At 36.7% G+C, this 27,012-nt stretch overlaps 1 long non-coding RNA gene across 1 annotated transcript in view; it reads left to right on the top strand.

The window, feature by feature from the left end:
• The first annotated feature begins 4,933 nt into the window (after positions 1 to 4,933).
• LOC138921654 (uncharacterized) overlaps positions 4,934 to 27,012 on the top strand; it is a 49,445-nt gene continuing 27,366 nt past the window's right edge. Inside the window, exons 1-2 of the long non-coding RNA XR_011434398.1 lie at positions 4,934 to 5,092; positions 8,193 to 8,267. This is a non-coding gene — a long non-coding RNA (uncharacterized lncRNA). The remainder of the gene's footprint in view (positions 5,093 to 8,192; positions 8,268 to 27,012) is intronic.

Here is a 27,012-nt window from a genome sequence, read left to right as displayed (position 1 = left end):
TCCTAAACTGCAGATGTTTCTTTTGTGCACCGGGAGCCTGTGGAACACTCTGCTCTGCCCTCCGGCAGCTTTGTGTCTAGCTTCTTACTGTCTTTCCTTTGCAGTTCAAATATTCAGCATATGTCTAAGGGGAAATCGGCAGAGTTTTGGATCCATTCCCTGTACTTCCATTCTCAGCAGGATCTTGACTCCCTTCCACTCCTGGCTGTTTGGGCCTCCCTAAACTCCATTTCTGTCTCTCCAGCCCTGTGAGATTGCCAAAATCTGTGCTGGCTTCCTTCCTAGGAGCAGAGGCCATCATTCTGGGAACTTGGCTAGGTTTGTGCCAAAAATTGGTGATTGCCCTAGGATAGAATCTTCTACAGATTCCCCTTTTCTGCGGATCTTGGCCCCTAGACTCTTGTTTACTTCAGCAGTCTTCTAATATCTCAAAAAATATATTTTTGGCATGTAATCGGTTATTTTTTCTAGTTGTTATAGAAAGGAGCATGGCTCTGCTGCAAGATATGTCAGAAGTTCAGGATTCTCATCTTCTTAACTGTATTTTACATAAATAAAACACACGGTTTAATTTTTTTTGTAATGCATGTGAATTTAGTAAAAGAAAAATAAAAACAAATACTTTCAGTTTCTTTAAAAAGAAGAAAAATCCTATATAATCTTGAGTTCTTTCCCCTGAAATATGTCACACCAAAAAAACAAAGTAACACAAATAAGTTAAAAAAAATGAGAACAAAGGCATAACAGAAAATGAATTATAGAAAATATTATTTTCAGAAGGAGTAGAATTCAAGACAAAATTTTATTTGGGAAAATAGAAGGATGTTTTATGTCATTGAATTTATTCTTCAACATTGACCTAGAGGTCCTACACAATGAAAACAAAGAAAATTTAAAAATAAATCTTAAAAGTTAAGTAGAGAAGAGTTTAAACCATTAATATTTGCATTGTATGGTTCTTTATTGTAGTAAATTAAAGACATTTTCCTAGAACATTGTTTGCATTTAGTGAGCTAATTTAGAAAATGGTCCACACAAACGATCAGCATATGAATTCAACAAAGTTTCCAGAATAAAACCAGCAAAAATTAGATAGTAAAAGGAAAGAGAGTAAAACCAAAAATGAATAAAGCCAAAAGTACAGTGCAACAAAAATTTTTAAAAGGCATGCAAAAAGAAGTCTTGAACAAGTAGAATGAAGCACCTGTTCCTGGATAAGAAAATGTGTTATTGTAAAACGTCCATTTTCTCTGCTTAAACTTCACATTCAAAGTAAGTCCTTTGAAAATTTCCCCTCCCCGAAGTGTTCTAAATGGGACTGCAACCAGAAAAGGAAAAATAAGTAATGATGTGAGCATTTTCTGAAAAGATGAACAGGGGTGAGACATGTCCTTCTAGATATCAAAAGATATTATAAAGCTAAAATAATTAAAACAGTGTGGCAACTGTACGGAAAAAAGGGGAAAAAAGAACAATGGAGAAGAAGAATGTCCAGTGATTTTAACTTGTCAACCGCATTCAGTGGAGAAAGCATAAACTGTCTAATAAACAGTGTTGGAAGAATTCACCATAATTTGACCATAAGAATTGACTATTCATTTGGAAAAAGAAATTAATTACATGACTAAAAGTAAAATCAAAACAATAAGTATATTAGATGAAAATATAAACTTCTATTTTTTTAAATATTGGTATGTGGAAATCGATAAAGGAAAACATATACAACTATAAAGGAAAAGACTTTATGAACCTTAATCCTTTGGTTCAAAAGAAGAAAGTAAATATTAATAAAGATTTGGGGGAGGGGCTGGCCCCGTGGCCGAGCGGTTAAGTTCGCGCGCTCCGCTGCAGGCGGCCCAGTGTTTCGTTGGTTCGAATCCTGGGCGCGGACATGACACTGCTCGTCGAACCACGCTGAGGCAGCGTCCCACATGCCACAACTAGAAGAACCCACAACAAAGAATATACAACTATGTACCGGGGGGCTTTGGGGAGAAAAAGGAAAAAATAAAATCTTTAAAAAAAAAAAAAAAAAAAATTATCATTAAAAAAAAAAAAAAAAAAAGATTTGGGGGAAAAATTATGTGTATTTAAAAAGAAAAGTAATTAAAGAAAAGACTAGTTGTCCATTAAGTGGGGGTAATATATAATACACAGTAAAATATTATCAAGTGTTTACTAAAAATTTGTCTGGTTCATAATTTGCTAGCGTAAGTATTGACCATTTCATCTCATTAGGATGGAAATTCCAAATCAGGGAAGCACCCAGGCTTGAACTGCTTATCTCCAAGCCCCCAGCTTTTAGAATAGTGTTATTTTGGAACTTAGTAGGTTTTCACTTAAAAAAAAAATATATTCAACACCTAAATAAATGGCATAGAAAATACAAGTAAAATAATAATAATATATCCTATTTTTAAAAGATGAATATGTTCCCTGTGAGGCCTGTAGGGAATGCTGCCCTCTCCAACAATTTTAGCTGCGGTGTGAACTTGTGGCTCCTTTCTGAAGGGCCATGAACTTTCGACTCCATTGAACTGAGCAAATAAGAGCAGGTCAATTCTGTGATACTCTCTACTTTGTAAGAGAAGAAACAGGACTATATTTAGTGTGAGAAAATGAAAACATGCTCAATAATAGAGAAATATTTTAATAAATTATGGTCCATTCATATCATGACATTCTATGGAGGTTAAAAAGAATATTGTAGATATCATGATATGGCAAGATCACCAAAATGTATTGTTAGGGTGAAAAATCAAATAAAATAGAATAGACAAAATGGCTATATGGTATAACCCCATTCACGTAAAACAAAGCCCATTCCTATATGCATTTGGTCTATCTAAACATGTCATTCTCTGTTTCTCCTATTTGTTTATCTATGTATCTATGTATATAAGTATGTGTATAGCTCTATATTTATCTATCTAGTGAAACATATTTATGATGTGTAGGAAAATGTGGAATTAGAAACATTGATTATATGTGGGTGAGAAAAACATAGAGATAGATGCAAGGAAATTTCACTTTTTACTCTATTTATATGTTATTTTTTTGTGACCGAAACAGATTTGTGTAATAGTTGTTGTTAAAACTTTAAAAGTCATAGTTTTGATTTACTTTTTACTTCTTTGTGCAGGAAGGTGTACATTTTTCAAGCCTGTTAGCAAATGACATTTTCTTGCTACTTATTTCTTATTTTTAAGCTCTTTATAGTTCTTATTTTAAATTATTATTATTATTTTGCTGAGGAAGATTTGCCCTGAGCTAACATCTGTTGCCAATCTTCCTCTTTTTTTCATGTGAGCCGCTGCCACAGCATGGCCACTAACACCTGAGTGGTGTGGTTCCACACCTGGGAACTGAACCCAGGCTGCTGAAGCAGAGAGTGCTGAACTTTAACCTCTAGGCCATCAGGGCTGGCCCTTAAATTATTTTTATTGATTTTTTTTTTTTAATTTACTTATTCTCTGGATTTGCTGGTTTCCCTTAGTAGAAGAACAGATTACACTTTAAGCAAGCTTGTTAGCCAAGGTTGCACTTGCTCATTTTTAACTAATGCAATTTTGAAACAATATCTTTGGAGTTAGTCCTGGATTTGAAGCTTATTTCTGTTACTTAATAATAAGAGGCAAAAAGCAATCTACTTAATTTCACTCAATCAGTTTCTTGATAGTAATAGTTAGGCAAAATGTCATGTGAGGATCAGTTAAATGGCATATCTAGAGCGCCCAGGCTGGTTTCTGGCACACAGGAACACAATAAAATTAGTTTTCATACTCAATTCTCCTTGCTAATAATGTTTATAGGTCTCAATGCATTTCATAAATAGAGTATAAAAATATTTCATCTATCAATCTAATATAACTATGAATATGTTGAGACCAGATACTATCTTTCATTCATTATTTTGTCCCCTGAAGCAGTTAGCACAGACTCTTTGAAGTGGAAGGTATTTAACATGAGTTTGCTGAGTTTAACTGAAAGTCTGAAATAACTCAAATGAGTGGATCGGCACTGTTGTGAAGAAATACATCAAATCAATTAAGAGTAGATAAATTAATTTATTTTATTGTACTCATTGATGACTTTTTAGAGTTGTACTGCTTATGAGTTTATAGAGAGAGCTACCACTCGAAATAATTATTTGAAAATACTCCTTTTAGAGCTGAATTAACTAGTGTTCAGTTATGAATATTACCACTTTGGCCTACAAAAGGAAATTTTAAAACTTCAAGAATAACATACGTGTAAGAAAAATGACAAAATTAGTTTTTTGGCAGACATCCTCAGATAGGGAGAATTGTGAGTTTCTTTTACTATTTGTGGAAGTCAGAAAATGAGTCAACTGCTGTAAATTGCTCTACATATATTTGAAATTTCTGAAAATAAGTTTGAACTTCAGAAATTATATCCCAAAACTGCTGAGGAGAGTTTAGCTTATCAGTAATTATTAATAACTAATGAACTATGTGAGTTTACTTAAAGAGTAGATAAATGATAGATAGATAGACAGAGATGTCAAAATTCCCATTTTCCCGAAATCGTTGCTAAATTTTAAGTGTTTTACTTTTGCAAATGTTAGTAACTCCACAGGACCTCACAGCATATATTATTAATTATAATTTAAAAAGTGAATATGCTGTAATTTGTCTAATCTATGCGTCACTTTCTGGCAGGTAAGCAAAGTGATAGAACTTTGAGTTTCTAATTAGTTATTTTAAACCTTAATTTAATGTCGTGACAGAAGTGAAGAAAAATTTAGCTGGAACTAAGAAATCGTTTATTTTGTTTGTCAGTTGGTATGCAGGGCATTGACTGACAAATGTAACTCTTTGATGTTCTCCCAACTTGATTCAGTGCCATTTGCAGCTCTTTATTTCTAGTTCTGGAACACAGCGTTGTCTCTTCCTCCATGTGATTGATCTTCAGTATTATAAAAGTTCCAGCTTTAGTCTACCTAAAACGTACCCTGCAATTCTCTCTGATGAGTGAAACCGATTCTATTCTGCCAAGACTATCAGTAATAAATCGTGGTAGAAGGTGGATGTCCTACTGAGAGAAGAAAAAACGAAATAAAACAAAACAGGCAAGAAGGAAGGGAGGCAGGGAGGCAGGGAAAGAGAGGGAAGGAAAGGAAAAGGAAGGAAAGGAAAGGGAAGGAAAGAAAAAGCTAATGAGTTTAGAATTGGTTCCATTAGCAGTGGCCGTGATTGTTTGTACAAGGGGGAAAAGATTGTTATAAAATGGTCTATTAAAATGCCAGGAAATTTCTCAGTAGTTTAAATACTCTTAAATTTTTAAATGCTATACTAGCTAGCAGAGCTGTGGTAGATTGAATTAAGCTTCATTATTGATTCCCCAAGACTTTGTTGGTGTGTTGCCCATTTAAACACATTATCAGATACTTAAAGAGTAATTTATAATGCTTTGAAGAACATTTACTTCATTTAAAATAGCTGATAATGTTATTCAAATGAGAGAAGGTGTCAAGACTTAATAAATGAAAATGCTGGATGCAGACACAGTGTCCATTAGAACGGAAGCTGAACAGATTTTTATAACGTCTTGTATAAAATATTTCAAATTTAAACGTCTTTTAATAATTGAACTACATTCTAAACTATAATTATGAAGAATCAAATAATTACGGTTAAGAACATCCATGACATTATGGAGATATATTAGAAAATAGTCTTGGAACTGTACAGTTTCATCTCATCTGTAACTCTAAAATGGCTTTCTGTCTGAATAGACATTTTAATTTGTTTATTGAAATTTTTATATTTGAATACTAATACTGTATGCAAATGTCCAGCTTTCTGTAAAAAGTTCTCACCAGCAATCTTTTCTGTTTGATATTTTACAGTCAGAATTCTAATCAGAATATCAATGCAAGTTTTTAAAGAGGAGAAATATTTATTCAAGTTAATATGCATATTAATGTGACTATTACTTGCTCTAATATGAGTATTAATGTGAGGCTTTAGCAAAACTTTCTTCTTAATCCTCTTAGTAATAGGTTAAGTTTGTATTATGCAAAAATAAATAAAGACTGGGGTAAAATTTATTTAGAAAGTCTTAGTGTGTACTCCTATTTCATTGGCCAAGTAGTCTGACTTGATCATTAAGATGTCTCCCTCATTCGATCTAAGCACATTACTTCTAGCTTCATCAGAGTCTAGTGTTTAAAGGGAGGAGTGAATTCTACATGTTAAACATCACCTTAGTGTTTTACGACTTATTTCCTGAACTACATGTTTTTAAGATACGAAGCAACTACAACTCAGTTACAATAAATAATTTGTTCGGAGTCAAAGCCAACTGTTTTATATTCCATTGTATAGAATTTTCTCATAATGAAAAATTAGTAACTTAGGTTAACGTTCAAAAATACAAAACCGATTTCTATTAAGTTGCATAGTAGACCGATAAAACTTTTCCATTTGTGTTCAGCTGACACTCAAACTAACTTTCCAATCTGTCAGCATTTTAACTTTAAGGTTATTAGAATGAAAAACATATATATAGTAGCCTTCTAAATGGTAATTAATTTATTTACCCAATTATATTTAGATCTATAAAATATTCTAAATATTTTGAGTAGAACATGCTACGTGATGGTCCACATGGAGAGAGCTCCATTTGTACAAATATCTGTTGAAAGACAAATTCTGTTTTCCTGCGATGGTGCAAATGAGAACATTGTAAGAACCCTCCTACTCCCCAGGCATATTATATGGTCCTTGTTATAATTCACTGTGGCCAACATGACTAACTGAAGCTTTGTTCTACTTATTCAGCCGTAGCTGTACCTCAGCCTGCCATCCGGAACACACCTGAGGGTGCTGATAGATGGCTGAGTGTCCTTATAAGATTTATATTTACTATGTATACATAAAATTTTAGATTTATGTACATATATGTATAATAGTGTACACTTATTAAGTACACAATGTTACTCATTTGCTGCTATAAACTGAGAAAATAATGAAATTAGACAGATTTTCCCAAAGCGGTCCCTAGAAAGTTCCCTTTGTGGGAGGTTATTAGGTGCTAAATGAAAGACAGATGTCCTTGGTTTGGAAAAAGTTTGGCGAATACTGGGTTAATTATACATTAAAAGATCTATTCAGAATTTATTTAATAAACTGAAGTGCTCTGCCACCTAGACGATGGAAACAGTGAAAACAGTGTTGAACAAACCAAACTAGTAGTTTTGTTTATTGCATAAATATCTAATGTATCTTTAGCTGTGTCCTAGAAATTAGAGATGTAGAATTTTCCTTATCTCTCAGTTCTCAGTAAGTTTTAATTTCCATTTTGACTCTTTTTACTTGCTTTGTGACCTGAATATAATCAACTTTTGTAAAAGTTTCCTGTGTATACTAAAAAAGGGATATTCTCTAGTTATTGTCCACCAGGCTCTATTAGTAGATGTAGATCAAGGTTTTAAATATATTGCTGAAGTCTTCTATTTTCTTGCATTGCTTGCTATCTACTGGAGTTATTTGCTGAGAGCTGTAACATATTTCCTTTAAATATTTTGAAGTCTTTTCTGTCTTTCCTTTTTTTTTTGGCTGAGGAAGATTGGCCCTGAGCTAACATCTGTTGCAAATCTTCCTCTTTTTCGCTTGAGGAAGATTCACCCTAAGCTAACATTCATGCCAATCTTCCTCTATTTTGTATGTGAGGCACTGCCACATCATGGCCACCAATGAGTGGTATAGGTGCGTACCAGGAATGGAACGAAGTGGAGCACACCAAACTTAAACCCTAGGCCACGGGGCCAGCCTTGAAGTCTTCTTATCATATACATTGATATATATTGTGGAACAGTAACATATTTCCAGTGAATCATTACTTTAATCATTAGGTATTAACATTCTTTACCTAAAATATATTTTTGTATCTATATTTTCTGATGTTAAATTTCTATCTAATTTCTTATTTTTAATAAACTTTTTTACTTTGGATTTATTTTAGATCTACAGAAAAGTTGCAAAGATAGTAGAAAAATGTTCCATTATCTCTCACCCAGTTTCCCCAAATTTTAGCATCTTATATCACCATGGTACGCTTGTCAAAAGTGAAAACAGCAACATTGGTACATTGCTATTAACTGAACTCCCAGTATTATGTTATTTTGATTTTGCTGGTTTCTCACTGTTGTCCTTTTTCTGTTCCAGGATCCACACCAGGTCACCACACTGCATTCAGTCATCATGTCGTCATGTCTCCCTCATCTCCTCCAGTCTGTGAAGGTAGTTCAGGCTTTTTTTTGTTTTTCATGCTGATGAGAGCGCGGAAGGGTATTGTTCAGATATGTAGAACATCCCTCAACCTGTGTTTGTCTAATGTTCTCTCACGACTACACTTGGGTTAGGTGTCATTCTCACCATATCCCATCAGTAGCACGTGATATCGGCATCATTCGCCAATGGCGATATAACCTTGGTCTCTTGGTTAATGTAGTGTTTTCCAGTTTTCTGCAAAGGTAAAGGTACTGCTTTTTCCACTTTCTATATTCTCTTCTTTGAAGGAAGTGGTTAATTCTAGCCCACACTCAAGGGCAAGAGATTAAGCTCCAACTCTTAGATGGAAGAGTATCTATATATATTATTTGGAATTCTTCTATAAGGAAGATTTGTCTCTTCTTCCTCATTTATTTATTTACTCAGTAACTTAATTATATCACTATAGACTTAAGTATATTTATTCTATATTTTATATTGTAAGTTATATTCTGTAATTGTTATTTGTCTGATATTGCTTTGCCTTTGTGTCTTTTGTAAAAACATAGTTGAACATTTGAAAAATTATTCTCACAATTTGTCTTATAAATTGGGAGATAGCCTATTTAAAATAATTGAGACATCGACATATTGGAATTTAGTTTATTTCAACATACTTTTCCCTTCCTTTCATCATTCTGTAGTATTAGCTTAACTAAAAAATAAGTTAAACATTCTTTTTATCTGTTTAGTGCCTACATTATAAAAATAATAACACATGTACTCTATGTATCCAAAATTAGTCATTATTATATTGCTTTATTAGTAATTAATTGTTTACATTTACCCACAATTTGTAAGATAATTCCACTGGATGTAGCTTACAGGACAACTTTTTTTTCCTTCTTTTTTCTGTACTTTTATGATGTCACTCTAGTTTCTTCTGGCTTGCACGGTATTTGATGGGGAGCTAGCTGTCATTCAGACCCTTTGCCTGGTTGTCTGGCTTCAGGATTTGTTGCTGTCTTTAGTTTTCAGCAGTTTATAATATTCCCGGATGTGTTTTTATTCGTATACGTCCTTTTGGAGGTTCTCTGATTTGTTCTCTGATTTCTCTACTAATCTCTTCTTAGATGGATAGTTTGTTTTATCAATTTTGGAAATTTCTTAGGCATTGTTTCTTCAAATATTTTTTCTACCCCTTTCTCTTTCTTTTTTACTTCCCGGATTTAAACGACACGTGTGCTGGATCATTCGACACCTTTCAACCACTATCGGATGTTCTGCTTGTTGTCCTTATTGTCGTTTATTTTTTGTTTTCTTTCTCTCTCTTTTTCTTTGCATTTCAGTTTGGATAATTTCTAGTGTCCCATTTTCAATGATTCTTTTCCCTGCCATATCAAGTCTGCTACTCTGTCAAAAGAATTCTTCATCTTTAATAATGTGCTTTTATTTCTACTATTTACATTTTAATCTTTTAAAATGTATTTTCTGTTTTTCTGATGAAATCCCTAAGTTTATACATGCCGTCCATCTTTCCACTACAGCCTTTCACATATTACCAGAGTCATTTCCTAGTCCCTTCAGATATTTCCAATATCTAGATAATCTCTGTGCCTGTTTTGTTGTCTGTTTTATCTATTGTTAACGAATGTTTTCCCCACTTAGTTTTTGTGTACCTCATCATTTTTATGCAATGATGGACACTGTGTGTAAGAAACAGTTGAGACTGAGGTAAATAGTATTTATGCCCAGAATGGGCCCACCTCATCTTCGGTCTTGCTGTTACTGTGGGGGATTGAACTTGTCTAGTAACGAGTTGAGTTGGTTTGAATTTGGATGTTGCCCTGATTATCTCCAGCACACACTCCAAAATTTTCCACCCCCTTACAGCTCCTACCAGTGGTTAGCGTGGAACCTCGAGTGCTAAGGACTCTCCACAGAGTTTTTCTCCACCTCTACCACACTGTTCTTGACTGTTACTCAGTGTGATTCTTGCAGGGAAGGCAAGGAAGATGCATTAGTCCTAGAACTGCCATAACAAAGAACCACAAACTGAGTGGCTTAAAACAAAAGACATGTTCTTTCACAGTCCTGGAGGCTAGAAGTCTGCAATCAAAGTGTTAGCAAGCCATACTTTCTCTGTCTCTCTGGAAGAATCTGTTCCATGCTTTTCTCTTAGCTTCCGGTGTTGCCAGCAATCTTTGGCATTCCTCAGCTTGTAGACACATCATTCAAAGCCTACCTCCATTATCACATGGCATTCTCCCTGTGTGTCTCTATCGCTGTCTCCTCTTCTCTTATAAAGACACCAGTAATGCTGGATTATGCCCCACCCTGATGACCTCCCCTTAACTTGATTACATCTGCAAAGACCCTATTTCTAAATAAGGTCACATTCCCACAAATAAGGTACTGGAGGGGAGGTTTAGGCCTTCAACACATCTTTTGGGGGGCCACAATTCAACCTATGACAGAGTTTCCCAATTCTTATCTACCAGCCTACTTTATGCAAGTACTGTGTGCCTGGTTTTTGAGGTCAATCTTAGTCATCATTATTGCCCACCCTGCATAGTGTCTGACGTGTATTTTGGGGCATATTGAGCAAGAGGGAATTTTCTGTCCCACCCCAGCAGCACCAGACATCTTCTTAGCGTCTTTGCAAGATCCTGGCCCCTATCAGATTGTCTTGCTCCTCTGCCATAGGTTGAAAGTTTTTCTTGTACCCATCCCTCAATCGCTCAAATGCAGACCCTGGGCCTCGGGGCAGGAGAGGTTTTTACTCCTCACTCAGCAGCTTCCAGGCCTTAATTAACAAGTAAAAAGGATCTGAGAGGTGTGTGGGGTTTCTTGGGATTGTGCCACTGAGCGGAGTCTCTTACCTTTTCTGCCCTGACCTCATTCTTTCTCGTGAGCACCTGGTGGGGCTCAAGGAAATTAGCTAGTGAGTGAGTATGGACTGTTTGGGGTTCATGGAGGTTCTACACGTGTACAGTAGCCCACATTCAGCCTTTAGGAATTGGTTCAAATTTTAGCTGTGTCATTCCTACCAGCTTTTGATGGCCACTCATCTCTTCCTCTAATACTCTCCCAATGGTGGAACTATGTGCCCCATCTTTAGAATTTAGTTCTCTTAGTTGACAGCTCTCTAATAGACTCAAGAAAATTTAGAATTCTGTAGATTGTCCAGCCTTTTCTCATTGTTAGAGTGAGAACAGTGTTGCCTGTGGCTTTCTGTATCTAAGCCGAGGCAGAATTCTATTACCCAAAGTTTAACATCAGTTTTGTTCACATATTCCTGTTTGAATTTCATTTATTATTTCTAGCCAATTTTCTATTTCCTGAAATTTATCATTTGGAAGTTATTTTACTGAAAACATATTCATAGTAAACATTTTTCTTACTGCAGAAGCTGGTGTCAGTCGAATTGTTTCTTTGTGAACAATTTATTTCTCAGCTGAAGATAAATTTAGCTCTTACATCTATCACTGATATTCTAAATTGTATTAAGAAATGTCTGTCCTAGTCACTAAGGCTGCTATAACAAAAATATCATAGACTGGTTAGTTTATAAATAGACAGAAATTTATTTATCACAGTTCTGGGGGCTGGGAAGTCCAAGGTTGCAGACTCAGTGTCTGGTGAGGGCTCCCTTCCCGCTTCCTGGAGAGCTGTCTTTCCACTCTGTCTTCACATGATGGGAGCAGGTGAGGGAGCCGTAGAGAGTCCCTTTTATCAAGATCCTCGTGCCACAAACATTCAGTTTACAGCAATGTCTATGTTTGAAATATTTTTCAGTTTTCTGTCTAAGAACCGCTATGATGCCTGTACCTGAGAACTCATGACTTACTTTAATTTTGGAGATTTCTCAGCCTTGTTGTTTTGAATGTTGCCTCTCCTTCGTTGACTTTCATTGCTAGTTCTGGACACTTAGGTGGGCGAATTTTGTACATTCTAATTCTACCCTTCATTGTTTAACTTCTTTTATATATTTTAATTTCTTAACTTTTGATGTCAATTTTTATTTCCAGAATACATTTATTTAGTGCTTTTTAAATTATTTTGTTACATTTTTTATCTTTTGATGCATTTTTGATGACTATTGATCATTTTAAGCTTATTTATTTATGGTTTCTACTTACTGTGATCTTATTAACTCAGATTATTTGGTGTCTTGTTCTAACGTTTACTGCCGAGCTTTGCTTGTGATGGATCATTTCTTTATGTGTTTTGTAATTTTGAAGTGTGATTCCATATTTCTTAGGGCTTTGACCATGGGAATTCTGTCTGGATGACAGATGTATGTATGTGTGTCCTTCCAGATGGATGTTTGCTTATTACCAGGCACCCTAGGGGCATAAGGAACTGGAGATTAGTTTTATATTGTATTTTCCCTTCAGATATCCTAGATCAGGTAGATAACACAATTTGAGAAACAAGCCTATAGCTCATTTAATGATATATTTTACGATGGTTGATTTTTTAAAAATAGTAATGAGATATTTTCCTTAGGAAAAGAATATCATAGACATATTCATCCAATAAATTTGTGTGAAGCAATGGCTAACATCCAAATCATTATACTCCAAATATGGATAATAAAATATATTATAGCATTTTCCCACAAGCAATTTACCTTTCAGTAGTAAAAAGTAAAACAAGGCCCTAGTAATTGTAATGCAGAAAAATTTAAGGCCATGAGTAAGATATCATTGCAATGAGCGGTTTTGAGGAGGAACGATTTTCATTTCTCAACTTTCTTTGTTTTTTCTGATATTCCAGACCTCAGAGTTCCTACGTGCCTAATGTATTTTCTCTATCATATTTTTCTACTCTTTAACCTTTAGCCCTGCCTTCTAACAGGATTTCACAGCTGACGATATACATACATGATCGTACTTAGACATAAAAATTTGGAGCAAATAAATTGCATGAAATCAAAAGAGCTAAAAGCAGACCAAGCACATTAATCATTATTGAGTCATAGTAACCTCTGATTTTGGATACACTGTATTCTTTCTTTAACAAAAAGCCCCTAATATAGTGTAAAACTCTTCTAAACAAAACTGTTTATATTTTATACCGGTTTTCATGTAAATAACAGGTATACACAACATATTAGTTGTTGGGGGTCAAGATTTATTTTGGCTTCATTCACTTGACTCTTTAAGAAATGGTTATATGTACTTAATATATAAGACCATAATATATCATTATATACTATAATGCTTCTATGGTATATAAGAAGCAAATATTAGCTGACTCTGAATGGGCAATTAATTATGTATTCCGTGAATAAGTTAAGTCACCCTGGCAGGGATATACTTAGAAACTATTGAGACACGAATTCGTGAATCTGCATTTCGTATGTTGCTCATGTTGGAGGGTTGCTGGGAGCTTATTGAGACCTCAGTGCCCAAGGAATTTTTCTTATGCTGGCAGTTTAAGTCAGTAGTTTCCGAATACAAGTCTCAGATAAAAATCTGCTAGACTGAGTTGTCCAAAAAATAATGAGTTTGCCCAGTAAAACCTGAGGTTTCTGGTTGCTTGAATCTGACAGCATGAACCATTTCTAGGACAGAGAGGTGTCTACCAAGGGCATTAACAGAATAAGATTCAACAGTGCTGTATAGGTATTCTTTAATTCTCTTTAACCATAACGATGTTAAAATTGCAAACACCAAGTCCTGGCATTTCCTATCCCCCTTTGCTGCTTTTTTTTTTCTTTTTGAGTGGGGAAGATTGTCCCTGATCTAACATTTGTGCCAATCTTCCTCTTTTTGCTTGATGAAGATTGTTGCTGAGCTAACATCTGTGCCAGTTGTCCTCTATTTTATATGTGGGATACCACCACAGCATGGTTTGATGAGCAGTGTGTAGGTTCACTCCTGGGATCCAAACCCACAAACCCCAGGCCACTGAAGCAGAGTGTGAGAACCTAAGTACTGTGCCACCAGGCTGGCCCCTGCTTATTTTTCTCCATGATGATTTTCACCATAGACATGCTTTAGGTTTACTGATTTATTGTTCATTGCCTACCATTGGAATAGAAGAAGATAAAAGATGGTCTGTTTTGTTCTCTGTTTGTGCACATGTGTGCTGTCGAGTGGATTCCAATTCTTAGCGACCCTGTGGGCAGAAGAGCAGAACCTGCCTGGTCTTTTTGCACCATCCTCTCCTCTTCTAGGGCTGTATCAGACAATGCTCTACTGCTATTCACTGGTTTTCGTGGCCAATTTTTCAGAAGTGTGTGGCCAGGTCTTTCTTCCTAGTCTGTCTTAGTCTGGAAGCTCCACTAAAACCCGTCCACCATGGATGACCCTGCTGGTATTTGAAATCTCAGTGGCATAGCTTTCAGCATGACAGCAGCACGCAGGTGCCACAGTATGACAACTGATGTAGGGGTGGTTCCCTGACCAGGAAATGAACCCTGGCCATGGCAGCGAGAGCACCGAATCTTAACCACTAGCCCACCAGGGCTGGCTTTGTACACATAGGAGACTCCAAAGGCCATTATTTGATTAATTCAGCTTTTATCTCAATTTACTTTCACCAAGAAGGTGAGCAAGTCTCATTATTCCACCTGGAATCAAACAGTCACACCTGTGGCATTAGGGGAAGGCTTGTATGGAATACAAGCGTACTTCAGAGATATCCTGGTTCAGTTCCAGACCACCACAATAAAGCGAATATCTCAATAACGTGAATCACATGATTCTTTTGGTTTTCCAGTGCATATGAAAGTTATGTTACACTATACTGTAGTCTATTAAGTGTGCAATAGCAATATACCTAAAAGAAAAGGTACACACATTAATTTAAAAATAACTTATTGCTAAAAAATGCTGGTCTTGGGTGACCAGGTGCATTGTCAATGAGCAGTAATACTTTGAAAGGAATTTTTTTTCTGAGCAGCAGGTCTCAACAGTGGGTTTAAATATTCAGTAAACCATGTCATAAACAGATGTGCTGTCATCCAAACTTTGTTGTTCCATTTGTGGAGCACAGGAAGAGTAGACTTAGCATAATTCTCAAGGGCCCCAGGGTTTTTGGAATGGTAGATGAGCACTGGCTTCACCTTAGTCACCAGCTGCATTAGCCCCTGACAAGAGTCAGCCTGTTCTTTGACACTGTGAAGCCAGGCATTGACTTCTGCTCCCTAGCTAGGAAGGTCCTGCATGGCATCTACTTCCAATGGAAGGCTGTTTCATCTACAGTGAAAATCTGTTCAGTGTAGCCGCCTTCAGTAATGATCGTAGCTGGATCTTCTGGATACCGTGCTGCAGCTTCTCCGTCAGCACCTGCTGCTTCACCTTGCACTTTTGTGTTATGAAGCTGACTTCTTTCCTTAAACCTCATGAACCAACCTCTGCTGGCTTCAAACTTGTCTTCTGCAGCTTCCTCACCTCTCTCAGCCTTCAGAGAATTGAAGGCAGTCAGGGCCTTGCTCTAGATTAGGCTTTGGCTTAAGGGAATGTTGTGGCTGGTTTGATCTTCTATCCAGACCACAAGAACTTTCTCCATATCAGCAACAAGGCTGTTTTGCTTTTGGATTATTCATGTGTTCACAGGGGTAGCACTTGATGTCCTTCAAGAACTTTTCCTTTGCATTCAGACTTGGCTAACTGGCACAAGAGGCCTGGCTTCAGCCTGTCTTGGCTTTCGACACGCCTCCCTCACTCAGCTTGATCGTTTCTAGCTTTTGATTTAAAGTGACAGATGTGCAACCCTTCCTTTCACTTGAACACTATGAGTCCATTGTAGGGTTGCTAACTGCCCTAATTTCAATATTGTTTTGTCTCAGGGTATAGGTAGGCATGAGGAGAGGGAGAGAAATTAGGGAAGGGCCAGTGGGTGCAGCAGTTGGAACACACACAACATTTATCAAGTTCGCCATCTTATGGGCACAGTCCATGGCGCATCTAAACAATTACAATAGAAACATCAAAGATCATTGATGACTGGTCCCCATAACAAATATAATACTAATGAAAAGGTTATAGTTTTGAGAATTACCAAAATGTGACACAGAGACACATAGTGAGCAAATGCTGCTGGGAATATGGTGCTGATAGACTTGCTCAGTACAAAGTTGCCAAAAACCTTCAATCTGTAAAAATGTAGTGACTGTGAGGTGCAATAAAGTGAAGCACAACAAAATGAGGTATTCCTGTACAAGATCCTAAAAGAACTGGAAAGAACAGAAGAAAATGGAGAGTGTCTAATATAGTGCTACTCTGGGAAGTAACTTCTCATGATCTTCAAGTTATCAAAAAAGAAAGAGATGATCAAAGAGATTCACAAACTTGTTCAAGGGCCAGGCCCAGTGGCATAGTGATTAGGTTTGCATGCTCTGCTTCGGTGGCCTGGGGTTCCCAGATTCAGATCCCAGGTGTGGACCCAGCACTGCTTGTCAAGCCATGCTGTGGTGGCATCCCACATAAAATAAAGGAAGATGGGCACAGATGTTAGCTCAGTGACAATCTTCCTCACCAAAAAAAAAGAAAAGAAGCTTGTTCAAGGACATCAAACAATAATCTGACAGAAAATGAACATGACTCCAGTTTCTCAGATTCAGTGTTTTTTTTTTTTCGAGGAAAATTAGCCCTGAGCTAACATCTGCTGCCAGTCCTCCTCTTTTTGCTGAGGAAGACTGACCCTGAGCTAACATCCGTGCCCATCTTCCTCCACTTTATATGTGGCATGCCCACCACAGCATGGCTTTTGCCAAGTGATGCCATGTCCACACCTGGGATCCGAACGGGTGAACCCTGGGCCGCCAAGAAGCAGAATGTGCACACTTAACTGCTGCGCCACCGGGCCAGCCCTAGTCAGATTCAGTATTTTTTAAGAACTGAAACAAAAGACTAGACAAAACTTCCCAAATGAATATTTCCCTACAATTGAGATCAGGCAGGCTGCCATACTTGGGGCCAGGAATAACTGTCACTATTCACTGAGGCTAGGCCCAAGAGAAACAGCTTGAATTTTCACCATAAATTCCAGATTACGAGGAGATACCAGTTCATCCTTGTGGGACAATTACAGAGATCCAGTTTATAAAGAAAGGAGCAGAATGTGATTAGATTGAAATAAATTCACTGGATGTTCTGTCTCCAAGAGCTGTTTTTCAAATGTTTTATTTTTATAAATCCAGATAAATTTTTATTAAAATTGTACCAAAATCAGTAAACTGATTATTTGGTATCATAAATCCCTTTTAATCTGCAATACAGTAAAGTTTGGGGTAGATGGTGGCCAGAGTTATAAGGCTTCCTGATTTAGAGAAAAATAAAGTTTTCAATATTTCAAATACATTTCAGACTTAACTATTTAATATTTTGAATTCTCACAAATTTGAGTTGAAGTAGACTAACTATATCACATCAGTGACATGTCACAGGTAAGGCGTTGCTCTTGCATTGTCCTAGTCAGCCTGTAGGACATCATTTTCAACCCTACACTGTTTTGGCCACGTGCTTTACAATCTTGTCAGAGGCTGTGAATAATCACTCATCGTTGATGAGATGCGAGAAATGGAGATAAAGAAGAGGTGCATTTAGTTGGATTAGGAAAAAAAAGACACTTTCAAAAAATTTATAATGATTAGCCAATTGTTTTTGCTTACTGTTATAATTCTATATCCTCTCCATTTGAGGTAATATTCTAGCTGATGACTGAGGTATTTAAATAATGACTGTATTATTATGACTGTGTTATTTAAATAATGGGTATCTGAACCATTTAACTCATTGGGAGAACTTGCAGGCTTCCAGCATCCTTGGTCCTTAGGACCACTCACCTACATCGTGGCAAAAAGTGGATACGTTCTGAGAATTGGAATCTAACATTTTGAATATATAAAAGGAAGACTGCTCGTTTGACCTTCAATTTGGACATCTCATGCTTCTATACTGATTTTTATGTAATTCAGTGCTTCTAGGGTTTCACTGTAAAGTGATATTGGGGTATTGCTTCATTAGTAAGAAGATTCAAGGATATCAAGTACAAAAAGACATTCGATAATGGATATAGCTAAATATGTGCTTATTTACACAAACCCACCCCCTCTTCACATGGGGTTGCATGAAGTCAGTAAGCTCTCTTCCATATCTGTTTAGGTGCATTATGCTTTCTATGTAGATGATTGCTCCATACATTCAGTTATTTATAAGAAAGTCGTAAGCATCAGCATGTTCCCTAAAAATAGCATTAGATGAACAATATTGAAAAATATGTTTCCTAGTTTATTTTTGAGAATTAAACACTCAACATTAATTAAAGGTAAAGAATAACAAACTTTTTAAAGAATAAGTAAAGTTAAAAATACAATAATAACAAACTGTTTTGAGAATAACAAACTCCTGTGTATCTTTGAACATATACCTGAAATGGTCACTTGAAACTGACAAAAGCTAAGATTGAGACAATGTTAGCTTTACTTAGTGTTTAGATTCCCATCTTACCTATTTGTTCTATCTAGAATTGAAGAATTCTTCTTGCATGGTAATTTTTGAACTAAATAACTTAGGGGCAACCTAAAATGTACCCTCCGTGTCTGAGGCAGCAGTCAAGTTCCAGCTTCCTGATTTTGCCTGTAGCCAAATGAAGATAGAACAGGATTGTTTTGTTCCAAATATAAACACAGCAGTTATCCTTGTCAGCAGTTGCTATTCACGTACATGCATGGTTTCCCCTTAAAATTCAAAGCAGTTTTTCTTGCTATCTTTAATCATTTTTATGCATTTTATCATTTGGAATATCAACAATGTTAAGCTATATTGTTAATCAACAATGTTAATCAACATTAATGTTAATGTTGTGATCTATTCATTTTGTGAATGTTGAAATTATCCTCCAGAATAATCTGTCCCTTAAGGTTTTGGACTAGTGGCTCCCTTGGGGGCTGGGCAGTGCATGGAGAGGTCCAAGGGGTTTGTGTGGACAGGTGCTCATCCACATCTTGATCTTGGTCTGGGAACACAGATATGTTTGGATTGAGAACGTGCACCAGTCTGTACAATTATGTTCTGTTGACTTTTCTGTATGTATATTTCACTTCAATAATACGTTTGCCCAAAAAATAGTCATATTCTTTTTCAACTATTTTCTAAAACAAAAGTTCAAATAGTACAGAAAATCAGATTTCTTATTCATGTTAGATCATTCTGGGATATTTTAATAATATAAAAGCAATAAGACTGACGAAAGATAAAGCGATATGGACAATACAATATTAAATGTCAACTGAACTGCTGCATTATCCTCTTTTTAATTTTTAAAAAGGCTCAGGCTGGCATGAAAATAAACAGTGCTTGCAAATAACTTTATAATTTATGACCTTGTGCAACATTATTGTCTGGTAAATCAAATACTTGCAACTCTTTCAAGGAAGATCTATGAGTCAATAATGAAAATTATTCTATAGTCATATACACATTATTGGAAATAATTAGATATACAATATAATTTTATAATATAATTATAATTAGATATTGTAGGGGAGGAAGAGCTATTCCTCTACCATCTAGGTCCTTCGGGCTGATATAAGAATTAAATTGACACGAGACTGAATAACACGAGAAAATCAAGCAGTTTAATAACACGTATACGTGGGAGAAACCCAGGAAAACTGAGTAACTCACCAAAATGGCTGAATCCCTCACCTTGAATATCATCTTCTGCCAAAGACAGAGGAGGATGTTGGCAGTGGTGGTTTGGGATTTCAAAGGGGAGGAAGGCAATTTACACGGAGGGGGAAAAGCAAATGTTTGATAAACAAATGTTTGCCAGGCCATCTATAGACAATGAGACGAGGGAGAGACAGAGAGAGACAGAGAGTGAGTGAGTGTTAGGGTGAGAACTTTGATAAGAACCAGCTTAGCAAGGACCCTCACAGTCTACAGAGATCCAGAGTTATCTATGGTGATGGCCTATCCTGGGGACAGGCCTTCTATCTTAAATTCTTTTAGGTGGTTAGGGGGAATATCAAAGTTTCCTTCAGAATCTTTTCAAGCCAGAGACACACATTTTTGGGTGGCAAATTCTGATCCCTCACAATATATAATATAATTATATAAATTATTGCCACTTGTTAGAATAATCTGTCACTAATATTACTTGTCAACAGCTACATTTTGAAGATTCCATTTGCTTCAATATTGATAGAATACCTCTTCAGTTAATTTAAATTTAATATGATTTATTTACTATCTTTAAAGTCTATTTATGTAACTACATTAAGCCCCCATATACAAAATACTTAAACATATTAAGTCAATGATTTTAAAGATACCAAATTTACTTGGTGATGAACATATTTCTCTTTATGTTTATGATGCGAGAAAATAAAAATGGATAAAAGTTAGGCAGTTTCTTTGAGGTCACTGTGATAAAGGAAAAATCCAAGAGCCTCCCACTCGACCCTGATTTCTGCTTGTTCTTGAACGATGTTAACATTTTGAAAGTAGAACCGACTCTGTTTGGAGGAATTTCAAGACAGAAATATCAGGAGGTTCTACATGCTGGAAAAAGAAATGCATATGCTCTTTGTTCCTGCATTTATTTATTGCTTACATAAAATATACGTTTAACAATTTTTTCCCAACCGAAGTCTTACAATTGCCTATCTACCCCAAAAATTCTCTCTGAGGTAGGCCCTTACGCGGCAACTCAGTCAGTAGATGAGCATCAGAACACATGTTGCTTATCAGCATGTTAACAAATCCTCACAGACGAGCAAATGGAAAGATATAATAATTCAAGTGAAGTGGGATTTTGAGCAAATGTCTAAATTGCTCAGTCACAGATCTGGGCTCAGTGGAATTATCAGCCACTGAAAACCTGGTGCCTGATTTCTTTGCCGTGTCATTCCCTGCACCTGTGGCAGCTTGAAGCTTCCCCTCCCTGGCAGACAAGTGGGTTTCACAGCAGCAGCGGGGGCAGTGCATGCCCGAAGAGCCTCTCCAGGGTTCAGCTGCCAGAAAGCAGGACCCGGAGGGAATTAGAAACTTGAATTTTCTGTCCAGAGAAGTAAACAGTACATAGCCCAGATACGTTTTCCTCTTCATTTAAAAATACAGATGAAATTTAGCTGCTGGAGCATTGCTCAATGCCCCACCATCTCAACGAGTTCATACTGCGTAAATATTGTGATCTTAATAAATAAATACTGAAGCACAGCTGGCGCCGGCAAGATAGCGCTGTTAGGTTGCTGTGGCCCTGTTATCACCGGTGGGTGTTGCTAATTATTCTCAGAGCTGAGGCGCTGGCATAGGAGGAGAAAGGAATGCAGAGGAAAGTCAACAGAGGTTGAAACAAAAATAAAACATTGTTTGTTTCAGTCCGCGGCAAGGGCATTCCACCCTTGTGAAAACTAGAGATACGTATAGTGTAGGTATGGGAGTTGCTTTTCTCCATAAAAATGATTTAACAACACTGTTTATTTCAGCCCTTGATTGTATTCCAGCTGATTAAAATTCACACCACTTGTTAGTAAGGGCAAGCGGAGGTAATTGAGGTGTTCAAAGGACAGCACTGTGGACCTGAGTGCCTTAAATGAATGAGTTTACCAAGAGAAAGGATTTTTTTTTCTTCTTCCCTCCTATTCTGGCAGGTGTGTTAATGACCTAGTTTTGCACATTGCACACGAAAGAGGTTCACTGCGTGTAACTATCTCGACTCAAGAAAGCAGATGTTCTTTAGACATATTGTCAAGCAGAAGAGGAGCTGCATATGAATTGCTACATTCTTTTCTGAAAATGCCAAAGTTAATTTTTAATTGCTGGCAGCAGTGTAGACCTGATGACCACAGCATTCTGCTCAGGTGGAGCTTGTGCTGGCTCCTCAGATTATTGCTGCCTCTCAAGTAATGTTTTTTGACTTTGAGCCCAATGGATAAGCAGAGAGTACTGTTAAAGGGCTGCTGGCATTGCGTTGTGCTGTTATGTTAAAGAATCTACTCTCATTTACTGCTCTCAGCTTCTCATTACACGACAGGGAGGTGTGACTTCAGGGAATGCAAATTACCCTAACTACTAGTCAGATTCTTTCTCCTAGCTCTCCTCACATCTCATCTTCTCCCCTAGTCTTACTCTTGGCATCCCTCTTACCCCATCCCTTAACACCCTCCTTCGCTCCCACATTGTTAAAAGGACCTAGATTCTAAGACACGATTTGGAGCCAGCTGTTCTTGTGACTCTCACAGGGGCATCTGTTTCCCCTAAAAATCTATTACAGGGTCTGAGACTCTTGACAATCCTCTGCTGCCTTATTCAAGAATGTCTCAACAGGAGGCAGGACATTATGGGGTTTTTCTAGCCTAGGGAAGAAAAATGTTCAATACTTACTGAAGCTGTAGGGTCATGTCTGTCGGGCAAATAAGTTTAGAAGAAACTTGCTTCCTTATTCTTGCCTGGATTATTCAACCAAAACCATTCTCCATGTTATTCTGTGTACCAATAAATTTATAAACCAGATGATAAAGTTATTAAAGCCAGAAACAGATGGCATTTGTTTTGACCGATCCCAACTGAATGTTGTTTCTGTAGTTGCTTGCTTGAGTCGCTTTATTAGTAAAGTGATATTCACTTCAATTAAAAAGAGAACACAATTAGTGTCTTGCATAGTTCTCAAGCATAACAGTCATTGATGCCAGGAGCACAATTCAAAAAGGCAATTATTTACTAGTGGGATGTGTGCATGAATTGGGCACCATACAACTTCTCAAACTTTAGATAGCACCTCTCTCATTTCCTGCAGTATTTGCTTTCAATAACAGTAATTATCTAAATCCTGTCTTTGTAAAGGTGTGACATCACCAAAATGATAATATTCTAATATTCTAGTAGCTTGTGTGATACATCTGTGTTTCCCTTGAACATATAAAATATCGTGTGGCATCCCGCTGAGTCTCTTTGCACAATTTAGGAACCATGGGCTTAGAGGTTATTTTGCGTTTAATGCATTGGCCTTGATCGATATCAATGGTGCCTATGATATGCTCCAGAGTTTTTTAATATGAAAACAAGAAGTACGCTCTGTCGGTTGACATTTTTCGTGGATCTTGATTTGCCACCAAACCTAGTGGATCTTTTCCCATGTTTTCCTTAGATTGTCATGTATATTAAAACCATATATAAATCATTGCCTCATATTTTGTTACTTGTTGGTCATTGGCCACAGCATTATATGTAGTGATTTGAGGCATGTTATTATTCATGAGATATGAAACTGATTTCTCATTATTATCCAAATCAAAGATAAAACACAATCCTTTACTAAATTGAAGGCTGGCGCACCATACTCTCCACTAATTTTAATGAATTGGGACTCAAGGTCCTGTGGCTTTATTTCTGTCCCCTGTTTGCTTCTCTGAAGTTAGAAGCCATAATGCCCCGTGTATCTCCTAAATGTCTCGTGGGGATTCCTTGCATTCTTGTTAGGAGGCAGGACCACAGGCTGGATCACTTTACAGCTGTCATGAGTAAAGTGTGTTAGTGATCAAATACTATGCTTCTGAGATATGGAGAAGGCTCCCTTGGGCCGCTGATATGTTTGGAGTAGTTCATTAGTAAACACTCTTCTCACGTCAATTCACATAGAAGCTTCCTTCTCCCCAACTCACTCATCCCTGTGGACGATTCCCTAGCCACATAGCTATTCCCTGGCCCTGTAAGAGGCAGGACTATGAAGGCCTTTTGCCAATTTTGTAGAAGATGATTCTTTGTCTCCATGTGGCCCTGTCAGCAAGGTTCCAGTCTAGCTGGAGAGTTTCCCAACTAACTTATCACACGAGGCTCAAGATTACTGTGTAGTATCAGAGTTTTGTTTCTGTTCTTTTTTTTTTTAATCAGAATATTAAAAAGTCATCTCAAGTAAAGAGAACAGCTATGGCAAAGTAAAATATTCTGTCTTGTGAAAAATGATAAAAGAATAGGACAAACACATTATTAACATAAACTGTGAATACATTTGCCCTGAATGATATAAAACTCCTTTGTGCTTTTACATGCTAGATTATTTTTCAGTGTAGTTTCTCATACACATTATAAAGACTTCAAAGGATGTTTTATTTGTTATTATAGACCTATTGCTTAGATTTTATTCTTAAATTTGTACCTCAGGACAATTCTAATAGTTAACTTTCTAAATCATGGTCATAATCATCATCAGAGATTTTGAATAATCTTACAATGCAGTACTTTGAAAATTATATTTAGTATAATGTTCTCATTGGGTGTGAAGTAACTGTCCTATAATATTAAGAATATGACTATTCCATTTATCTAGATCAAATTCATTACAGGGCAGTCCATGTACAATAGATCCGACCCTGTAAGAGACACGTTACTTAAATCTTTGCACATCTCTCTCACATTGTAGCTTCCTTCCTCCCTTGAAAAACAAAAAACCAAACCAAACAAAAAGACCCAACACTCTAAAACTCTATCTATATGTGTCCTTTATCACCAGGGTAAATTTTTATATTTACAAAGACCTAATATATATTTTTGAATAACCACAGTTTATATTTGGCACCCTTTCTTGTGTCCCCTCAGAATTTCATTACTCTCTACTCTCGCAAATTTGTGAAATTTTCTGGTTGCATAATAATCAGTCAAATTCCTTCCCAGATAGTACCCTGGTCTATATAATAGACAAGCAGACACAAGAAAAAGACAACAAAAATAGAGCACAGTAAAACAAAAATATTACACAATGATATATTACATGTATCATGAGGCAAAAACATTCAGAACAAGGGAGATACATTTTCAATTGAACCGTGTCAAGAAAGTTTCCTTGGAAGAATATTGGAAACACATTAAAAGGCAGAGAATAATAGAGAGGTGAGTGAAGGAGAATGATTGGGAAGAGGGGCAATTTTGGTACGGGTGAGATCTAGGTTCAACTGTGTGAGTGTGAATGTGTGTGTGTGTGTGTGTGTATGTTCAGGGGGAGTGAGTGAGGATGAGTGGGTTCCTGCTGGACAAAAGCTGAAGAGGTCAGAGGGGGGGTGAGTTCACTGAGGACTTCTAATCAAGTCAGGAACCTGACTATATTTGGGATTAGTTAATTACTCCAGTAAGCTTGTTCAGGATGAGAAGTGCTGGGAACCTTGGCAAAGAGATCAGATAGGCGATTAGAGGAGAGACCATGAAAACCATAGGTTCCGCAATCAGATATATTCCAACTATTTAACAGCAGCATGGTGTGGGACAGGTTACCTAACCTTTTTAAGCCTCCTAATGAGGATAGCAGAACAACTTAGAGGTGGTAGACAGTTTAAATAACATAATCCATAGACATTGATTAACTCAATGAATGTTACATAATAAATGCCTAGGAAAGGAGAGATGATGGATTATACCTGTTTAGATGTAGATTATCTAAAATATGATGATTGGTTAGATATAGGCAGGAAAACACGAAAGAGAGTCTAGAACAGAGTTCAGGAGATTACACTGTGTGTGCCAAATATGGATATCTATGCATATTTTGTAAATAAAATTTTATGGGAACAGGGTCATTTATTTACACATTATCTTCAGCTACTTTCTCATTACGATGGCAGAGTTGAGAAGTCATGATGGAGACCTCATGACCCTCAAAGCCTAAACTATTTACTCTCTGGCCTTTATAGAAAAAATTTTGTGAATCCCGGTCAAGAATTGCCATTTATCATATTGGCAAATGTTTTAAAATCAGAAACTCAGTGCTTTCAATGATGAGCTCTAGGATCAGCACTCATGCTTCCTATAATGCCAACTTGCCCCTTAGCCATCCTTAGCAAGTCTCCTTAATCACTTCTAGTCTCAAAAGTATCTTTATTTGTTGTTCTTCAGGCTGATTTTACAAAGAAAGAAGTGTGATTTGAGGGTTTCTGAGAAGGTGCCATACCAAACAAACACTTCCTCTTGCCAGTCTTGATATCTTAATTCTATCCCTGAAGGGTCACAAATATGTTAAGTTTTCACATTTCTACTCAAAATAAAACAAACTTGAAAATGCAAGCATAAGTAGACATACTGTGTAGACTACTGACTGACAATATTTATGACTTAGAGATGGTGAAGGAGGAGAAAGAGAAAGAAAGAAGTAATAAGGAGGAGGCAGGAAGGAATTATGGAGAATGAGAGAGAAGGATGTGGAAGTGAGAGAAAGAAACTTTGGGAACATAATTAGAGGTCTGGAAGGAGATTATATAGAAAGGAAAATACGTGGGAGGTAGAAAGGGACCTGGGATAGAAAGTTTGCCTACTGCAGTTTTTTCTTACCCTGGTTTGTAACCCTCTCTGTTAAAATGCTTTCCACAGTTGTTGGGGAAAAGGGAGCTGACATTTATTCTCATTCACCTGAAAATAACCACTATTTGCCTTTTCAAAGAGATTTCTAATGATCTAATTTATGTAATGCTCAATTATTAAATTTTAGACCCCATATGGAGAAAATCGGAGTCATCCTATCTCTTAGAATGTCACATCCCCAGGGCAACATTCAAGCTTGACTAAGGCATTACAGCAGCTTCTTCTAATGAAGAGTGACAGTAATGAAAAGAAAGTGTGGCACGATGGACTTTGGACTCAGAGAAAGTTGAGTTTTTGTGTAAATCCGTCATTTGTTAGTTTGTTACTTTAAGTAAGTTACTCCAATTCTCCAAGCTTCCACATTTTCATATATAAGATGAGGGTAAAAATACCTCGCATGGTGGTTGTGAGATTAAAAATCAGATATTACAGATAGAAAGCAGAGTCGAGTGTCTGGCATGTAGAAT

The sequence above is a fragment of the Equus caballus genome, chromosome 31, assembly GCF_041296265.1.
Source record: "Equus caballus isolate H_3958 breed thoroughbred chromosome 31, TB-T2T, whole genome shotgun sequence".
Taxonomy (NCBI): Eukaryota; Metazoa; Chordata; class Mammalia; order Perissodactyla; family Equidae; genus Equus; species Equus caballus.
Note: the sequence above shows the minus strand (reverse complement) of the source record. Positions and strands in the feature narration are given on the sequence as shown.